Consider the following 8,965-nt stretch of genomic DNA (forward strand, 5'->3'; position numbering starts at 1 on the left):
CGCGTCTCAGCGCTGTAAGAGGAGAAGGAGTTACCTTAAAGAGTCAGTTTTGTAGAGGATTGGATAGAGTTGACCCAGAGTGACAGTATACAGTATGAGACTCTCCTGGAGTGTTGGGTCCTGCAGAGGTTCAGCTGATCCGACTTAGCCAACAGCTGACTGAGGGCAGTTCTGAAGCTTTCAATCTGGCACATGGCTGATACCAGTCTCGAATCGCACTCCCATCTGATGACGTGAGAGTCGAGACCAGGTGTAAAAAGGTGCTTCGGACAGAAAACTCAATTATATCAAAACAGGAAAGACGGACCAGGGCAGACGAAGGGCGTGGTGACTCGGATGGATATTGGGGACCGCCTGATTGAATAACGCTGCATAGTTCACGATAACAACTTCTCCGTAAGGAGCACGTTAGATCATCTACAAGATCTGCTACTGTCATTCGGTAAAAAAAAAAATGATATACTGTACTTTCACAAACAAAATGAAACATGACTTTTAACATTTGTGAGGCGGCTCTTACGGAGAAGAGACACGGATCCCGTGCGCAAGTCCAGGTACGTGTTGTTTAAATCTTCTTCTGTAAATCGCCTGGGACGTTTATTTGAGGTTATTGCCCCCTTCCTACCCAGTGTTGTTTATTTTATATTAAGATCAGGCCGTATATATTCTCAATCGCGGTCGACATTTGAGGAAAGGATTGGAACCGTTCTGTCTGTTCGGCTGTAATTCTTCTGCCCAGCAGCTTGTTAACGTTTCACCAGCGCCAAAGTGAAACGATCCCAGATCCATCCCGTTTCTAACGGCTTCATCCCGAGTCACGTGGAAGCAGCAGCCTGTTCCAGCGAGCACCAGACACGAGGCAGGGTGCAGCCTGGACAGGACAGGACAGGAGTCCAGCGCAGGGTGGATACAGACGGGCACAAACACATTCTCCCCAGGGCCGGTTTTCACAGAAGCCACTGAATCTGTCTTTGAACATACAGTACCATCTCCACACAGACAGCACCCCCGGAGTTGAGGCCAAGCCCCCAGAGGTTTCAGTGCTGAATGCTGCGCTACAGTGCTGCCCATCCTTGAGTGTCTCATGTTCTAATCTGTTGCAGAGTGCTGCCCTTGATCCCCAAAACAGAGTTTCTTATGCAAGACTTTCTTAGTCTGTAATGTGAGTAGAATTGCGTTCGATTATCCAGATGTGCTTAGTCTGTATTGTCTGCAGCGATGTGGCACGTCCTTGTTTGCACTGCGAGGGTCTGTGGATGACCGTGATGACGGTGCCAGTGTGGAGGAGAGGTCAGAGCTCTGGACTGGTGGGGTCGGTTCCCTTGGGGTCACTGGGGACCCTGCGGTTGTACCCCTGAGCAAGTTACTTCACTCGGATTGCCCTGGTAGCACCCAGGAGTGTAAATGGGTGTGTAAATCTAAATCAGTTTAGATAAAAGCATCAGCCAAATATGTGGATGCTAATAAAACTTAAAAAAACATGCCTTCATATTGTAGCAGATGTTGAACAGTTTTTTTTGTCAAAACTGACCTACAGAGGTCTCTCCTCTAAGGGAGGGCAGCATACTTTGATTTTGAGCCAAGACTTCAAGTGCCACAAGACAGTGGGGAAAACTTTTATTTGTCCTTTGCCTCGAGCACAGCCAGGTCCTAATTCATCAAGCTTCACCGCCTGGATTGTTTTCGAAACGGCTCAACCTGGAACTTTTAAACTGGGACTAATCCATAGAGAACTTCCAGAACACGATGGGTATCCGAATGCGTGCCTTTGTCCAGCACCTCGCCGCTCTGTGAGAGCAGTGCGATCGTTGGGCCAGACCCTGGCCTTTGCCCAAGCAATCACTGTGATGTGCTGTGTTGCAAACTGTTGATACTGTTGGAGCTGAAGACAGGTTTTGTGTATCCTGCCGTATCGTATTACAAACAGCCTTCAGTTTCTCTGCCCTGTCAACACGTCTTCACCTTAATTGCACACATGAGTTGGTTTGATTCGTCAATCTGTTTGCGGGCTTATTTATAACCAGTGCATTTGTCTTTGTGATGTTTACTGATCTCAAAGTCTTTTCTGGTGAAATGAAAATATAAGCGTGTCACCACAGAAAACAGGGTAACAGGGAAACCTGCTTCAGGACTGAACGGGAGACTCTTCTCTACACAAAGGGGCAGCGGGTGTGTGGAGCAAACTGGGGGGGCCGAGTCACAGGGGACCCGTTCAAATGGGGTTTGATGAGGTTCTGGGATCCAAGAGCTGCTTACAACATGAGAGAAATAAACAGAATGCCCGTCTCGTGTTTTTAAGTGTTTGAGTTTTCTGTTACTTAGGGAACACGTCTTTGCCTATGTTGTGCACAGGGGGACAATGGGAATGAGACATCTAATCACTCCTTGTAATCTTAGCCCAAACATTGTGGAATCGTCCACTCTGCACTAATCAGAGTTGGAATGTCCCCTAGGAGTTGCACAAGAAGGTGATCCTTAACCGCTCCACAAAAACAGAACGCCAGCTGTCTCCCAAGACGGCAGCATTTCTCTTTTGTACAGAACAAGCAAACGGGCCGGACGTTTGACACTGCCCTCTGCTGGCGGGCGCTCCCTGGGGGAGGGAAACGGCTCCGGCCTCGGGCTGAGCTGGCGTCCAGTCCAGGGTGTCTGTGTGTGCCCTGTGATGGACAGGACGCCAGCCCGTCACAGGGCACACACAGACACAGACACCCTAGACTGGACGCCAGCCCATCACAGGGCACACACAGACACTGACACCTCAGCTGGTTCTAGTGCCACCTCAACCCCGATCTTTCCCAATAGTCATGAAAGTTGCAGAAAGTACAATGAAAGGGTCTGATGACGTTATTTTACGTGATCATTTTTAGTAATATTAAATCAATCAGCTTTCTTCCTCCCTCGTCGTTTCCTATTCTGTATAAATCCATCTTTTGAACAGAGCTTCAAGAGACATGAGCTGGACTACAGCAAGTCTCCACAGGTCTGTGGCCTTTCGATCTCCTTGTCCTGGAGATCTTCACTTGCAGCAGGGAAGCAAGGTCAATGTGGATGTGATCAAGGGCTGTGATTTACGATTGGGCCACAATGTCTTTACTCGAAGAGTGGTGGGTGTCTTGAACAGGCTTCCCAGCCATGTGGTTGAAGCACGTGGGTGTGAAGGAGTGTGCTGGTAACCATGCACCACAGTTGTGCCCTTTGCATAGGAAACAAAGGATTCGTAGTTTATAAAACCTCGAGCCGCGGCTCTCTGGAGCATCTACTGCGGCCTCACGTGTACTATAGGAAATTGAGCCCCCCAGCGTGGCCCGAGAGGCTTTGTCGATTGGCTGTGCATATTTGTCTGTGTTGTCATCGACTTTTGTCAGATTCGGTGCCAAATCAAATGGGGTCAGACTTCAGCATTTTCTTACATCACAGGAATGCCTTTCAGCGCAGCGGTGAGATCGCCTCGGCTGTTGCCGGGCTCAGCCCTGGTGATTTTCCATTGCAGGGAGTCTGTATTAATAGGCCCGCGGTCCCAGAGCAGATGTTCCCGACAAATGCGTCCGGTCTCTCGGCGTCCCGCGCGAGCTGTTGTGTGATGGCATTGTTTGCTGGGCCGCAGCGTGACAATGCCAGGCTGTGTGAGGGAAAGGAGAAGAATCCAGTCTGTTCATGAGCTCAGCCCTCCTGGGCCTCGTTCATTAACCCGTCTCCGCGAGTCCTAGTGACCTCAACGTGCAAACTTCTCGCACGTTCCTCGCACGGCGCAAAACCCCTGATTTACCCAACTGTGGCAGTAAACAGAGCACAGCTGTACCACTCTTGTGTTTCCCTCCTCTCTTAAGAGGAAGCGATATTTCATGCTAAGATGGTGGTGGTGGTGGAGGGGAGTCCCCATTACCTGTAAAGCATGGATGGCCCGTCTGCTCGGTGCGGCTGGAGACCGGGTGATTCTGTCCGATTTGCCCATAATCCGGCCGTGTATTACAAGAGATTAGGGAACAGGTAAAAGGTTTGTTCCACGCTGCAAAGAGCAGAAAGGAAACGCAACGTTTCGTGGAGCCTTCGTCGGATGTGAACCACAGCCGAAACGTTGTGTTTTCTTTCTTCTCTGTGCAGCCTGGAATAAACCTTTACTCGTCCCCTTGCAGCCTGCGCATACTGACACAGCCACCTACTTGAATTACGAGAGATTATTCTAAAAGTCCTTTCCCGTGTACTGCAGAGGTCCCGGGGCTGAGCTGATGTCCTGCAGGCTGGTACAGTGTAACAGCAACTGAAACCAGAACCACAGTGTGTTCAACAGAACCCATCTGACAGCTGAAAGCAGGGTCTTCGATCTCGTTGTCCGGCCTGGCGGTCATTTCGAAAACAATGCAAATCATGTTTCCGTTTCATAGTGCGATTCGTGTGGAGGGCGAGCCCTGATTCCACCCCTATCGGTATTATTGCGACAGGTGTGCACCCAGCCAGCCAGCCAGCCAGTTGTTCTATAAAGAGGTTTTCCGTTATCATTTTGCCATTAAAGATTTAACAGTTTTCAATTCAGGGTTGTATTTAGAAATACGAATTTAAACTTTCTCACGGAACTGTTCATTTCTTTGTTCTCCATTGATAATTTCGCGTGTGTTTATTTAACAAAATAATAATGTCACTTTTTCGTTACCCAGTCTACTGCTATAAAGGGTTTGTAACGTTTGGGAATAATAAATGGAGAATATTTTGATTTCGTTTACCTTCTCAAAGGTGACAAACAGGCTAAACTCTCCTCAACTAGAAGGTCTAAATACAATGTTTTCTCTGGGATTTTCACAGAAACACAATATTGTTTCTCAGAGTAAATACCTTTCCGTGTAAAAGAAGGAAAACTACCAAGTGTCAGTTTTACATTGTACAGTATATTCCGTTGAGTTTCATGACCTCATGGCCTCCTAATAACCCCCCTCTCTGAACTGGCTTCATCACTCTGCTCTCCTCCCCACTGAGAGCTGGTGTGTGGTGATACTGGCGCATCATCCAGGTGGGGCTGCGCACTGGTGGTGGTGAAGGGGATCCCCATGACCTGTAAAGCACTTTGAGTGGTGTCCAGAAAAGCGCTATATAAGAGTAAGCAATTATTGTGATTAGTTTAGTAAATTAGCAATCTGGATTTAAGTATGTATTGCTATGAATATTGTATTTGTTCACAGCATCGAATTGGTTCAAGTAATTTAGTGAATCAAACAAACCTTTTGAATCGATTCACTGAAAAGAATCGAGCTGTCCCTTCCCCCCGCCCTCTCGAGCGCTCATGTCCAGGGCTCGTCGGGCATCGCCGGTGAGGGGAAACGTCCTGGATCACCAGGAAGAAGAGGAGACGGGGTCCAGCTTCCATCTCTGGTGTCCATTTGGCCCTCTGCTCCGGGAGTTAAACAATAGTTTAACTTTATTTTAAATAGCGCCTTAAAAAGTAGCTTCTCGAAGCGCTTTACAATAAGGAGGAGATAGGATACAAAACGTACAATAAATCGGAAGGGTTTGAGTGCGGTAGAAGACACAGAGCTCAAGTACAAGCCCTTCTGGAGGAGGAGGTCTTGAGTGTGGATTTGAAGCGCTCAGGAAGGAGACTCTCTGACATCCCTTGGGGGTGGAAGTACAGGGTGGAGCAGACAAGACCCTGTTAGCTACAGTTTGTGATGATTGGTTTGCCTTGTTTTCAAAACCGTGACCGATCAACTGGGCAGAGGGGTGGCTCTGTGGCTCAGGATCTGCGCCTGTGGCTGGGAGGTTGCCTGTTCAAATCCCACAGCCAGCGGAGGAATCCTACTCTGTTGGGCCCCTGAGCAAGGCCCTTAACCCCAACTGCTCCAGGGGTGCTGTATAAATGAGCCTGACCCCCAGCTTCTCTCCCTGCCCGTGTGTCTCATGGAGAGCAAGCTGGGGTACGTGAAAAGACAAATTCCTAATGCAGGAAATTGTATAGGGCTGATAAAGTGATCTGATCTTATCTTAACCTACTGTATCTTTCACACACCGTCGCGCAGGGACGGGGGGGGGGTGTGCTGGCACCTGGCAAATTACGGGCGTGATTGATGGAGTGCAATGCGACCTGTTTTCTGTTTACAGTGGAGTTTTCTTTCCTCGCTTGGCCGAGCAGACGCCGTCGGCTTCACGGCAGCTGGGCGACACTTTCAGAGTCGGGCTGGAGCTGCGAGCCGCGCTTCTTCCCAGCCTGGAGGGGGGCGCGGATTCCTGCTGGGCCGAGTACAACATTCTTAGGAAGAGCGTGACGCGGTCTCGGTTCAGAGAGCAAATTTGATCTTGTTATCCGCCGCTGCGCTGTAAATTAATACGCCCTCTCGCCTTTTCGTGAGGCTGAAGGCATTAGAACGTGCTTAAAGACTCACCGGGCTTGTCAGCTGCGATAACAGAGTGGCAGACCTCTCTATAAAACAAGCACACTGTGCAGGAGGGGACCGCAGAAGCAAAAGGGTATATCTGACTAACTCGCGCAGAAGGAAAAGAGTTTTTCAAAGCTCATTTGATTTCTACACGAACGATTAATATAACGGAGGTGTGTGAAACTGAGTTATGGCCCGTGCAGAAACGCATACAACGACCGTAAGAACTTATCACCCTGGTATTTTGCACCAGCAAATGAGTGCAAAATAATTAAATTCACTGTTACCAAGCAAATGTTACATTGCATTGACTTGAAAAGACACAGAAACATTAAGAGATTTATTTAAATATATATAAATAGATAATAGAAAGATATTCAATAAAATGCACAGTTCTCTCACCAAACATCACATTTAACCAATCTTCCCTTGACACTCCTCATAACTATGGGCTCAGCTTCCGCCCGAGTGCCGTGTTTGAGCCTGCTCTGCTTTGTGCTGCGTGTTCTACCCCCATTCAAATTTCCTTTGTAAATATAACGTATTTTGTCCAAGTGTGAAAGGGGGGGAGACGGCTTTTTATTTCGCGTAAATCGTTCTGTTCTCTGAAACGTATTGACCAGTATCATGCCAATGGCGAATGAAACGGTTGCTAATTTGACAGGAGCGGTCTGTGAGCCTGTAGCTTCATATTCCGCTCCGCGGGATGTCGCCAGATTCCTAGAACTGACAATATGGAAGGCCTGCCGGTCACGGAAGCTAGCCTCCAACACCGAAACTGTTAAGTCCCGGGGCACTGCAGCACACTGAACCCTGTCTTGGCTGAAATTCGACTCGGGTTCAAGTATGGCCTGCAGCCGCTGGGCTGCGGGAGGGCAGCCCGGCTGGGCAGCAGTCCAGACCGTGCCCCCGGCGCGCACTCGCTGCGCCCCCGACCCTCAGACGCGGGGTGTCCGTCAGCACAGCGCCAGGTGCCCCCGGGCCGCTCGCGCAGCGCCTCGCCGCTTTCGGAACAGAAACCCGAGCCGCGCGGCAGGGGGCGGTCAGGCGCGGACGTCTTCATCTGTCGAGGCGGCGGGTCCCGGCGCGCCCACCGCCGCCACGGATATATCTGCCGGCAGAGCCGTGGGGAAAGTGTCGCGTTTTGCCGAGAGGTGTCAACAGGGACAGCGCAGCCACCAGACCGCAGATTCGCTCAGGGGGTGCTCGGACTGCAGACGGGCAATCTGAAGACGCGGAATTATCTGCCTTTTGACCTGCACGCTTCTGGTAGAAAGACGCCGCTTTAACCTCAAATATCCAGAATCCGTGTCTGTCGCGAAAGAGCCGGCTGGCGCACGAGTTTAGAAAACGACAGTTTCGAAAGCAGCAGCTCACAGGCTGTCGAGAAATAAGTGGCCCATTCATCTGGTATTTTAAAAACACCCTTGCCCAGGTCTGCTATTTATACCCGTTATAAAACAGTGGAAACACCTGTTGGCCTCGCAGAACTGACAAGATAATCCTCTTAAGTGGAGCATAGTAGCTCTGGGTTTTGTTGTAACGCTGACAGACAGATGTTGACGCCCTAATTGGACTCGGGCTTGTTTTGGTGACAACGGTATCCCCAGTGCTGCCTCTGCCCCCCTCGTTTAAAAGCTGATCGGAGAAACAGCTGTGCTGCTTTTGCAGATGAAAGGAGGGCGTGCACCCCCCCGTGCTCCCGGGAGGAGGGCTTAAGCCGTTTAAAGTTTCTTGGTTGCAATGGTTGTGCTGGGATCCGCGGTGTGGGCTTGAGCGGGCCGCAGTCATAAGGTTTTTAAAGGGCTCGACCCTGGAGAGCGCCTGGCCTCGGTGGCAGCCTGGTGACTGTCGTCCGTCGGCTCCCGGTGTTGACGCGGAGGAATCGTGTGGCTGAGGGCTCGCGGCGTGGGAGGGAATCTCGCTGTGGCTGCACCGGTTTATTGTAACCAAGACTGTGCTGATTCAATATCTTACTCCATGAACGACTAAACCTCTCAATTTGAACCTCACAGAGGATCAAAAGAAGCGAGGTTTGAGTGTGAATATATACCTCCTTTGTTGCAGTCTCAGGGAATAGTCGCTCAGCACATTTTCCTTATCTGATGGGCCAATATAAAAACCATTAACACAGAAAAGAAGCGTGCTTACACTACACAGCCTCAAACTACAAGACAATGCATCGGAGTCTGGAAAACTGCCCTACTGTACAGAGCCCTCCAGAAGCACAGCCCCAGCTAGGCTCTGCTTTTCAGTCAAGCAGTTTGTACAGTATTTGTGATCAAGTTATAGATTTGAGCGATGAGAACAGTTCTTTATTTTTGAGTAATCCCACGCACGCGTTCCATCGTATTGGAGCAAAAACAGCAGCTGTGTTCGACCCAGTCTCTTCAAGTGGCCGTAAGTGAATTGGGACGCATTCACTCGGGGTACGTTTTAGAGTGTAAAAGGTAGTAACTGAGGCAGGTTATTGCTCACTGAGCTGCCCAAACTCTTTCTATAATTATTTGAGAGGCTTTGCTGAAGCCATAGAAATGTCATTCTTGTCTATTTTGAGGACAAGTAAAATATCAACAAGTAAAATACACACATCGACTACA

This window comes from Lepisosteus platostomus, chromosome 3, assembly GCF_059453375.1.
Source record: "Lepisosteus platostomus isolate fLepPlt1 chromosome 3, fLepPlt1.hap1, whole genome shotgun sequence".
In the NCBI taxonomy this organism is placed as follows: Eukaryota; Metazoa; Chordata; class Actinopteri; order Semionotiformes; family Lepisosteidae; genus Lepisosteus; species Lepisosteus platostomus.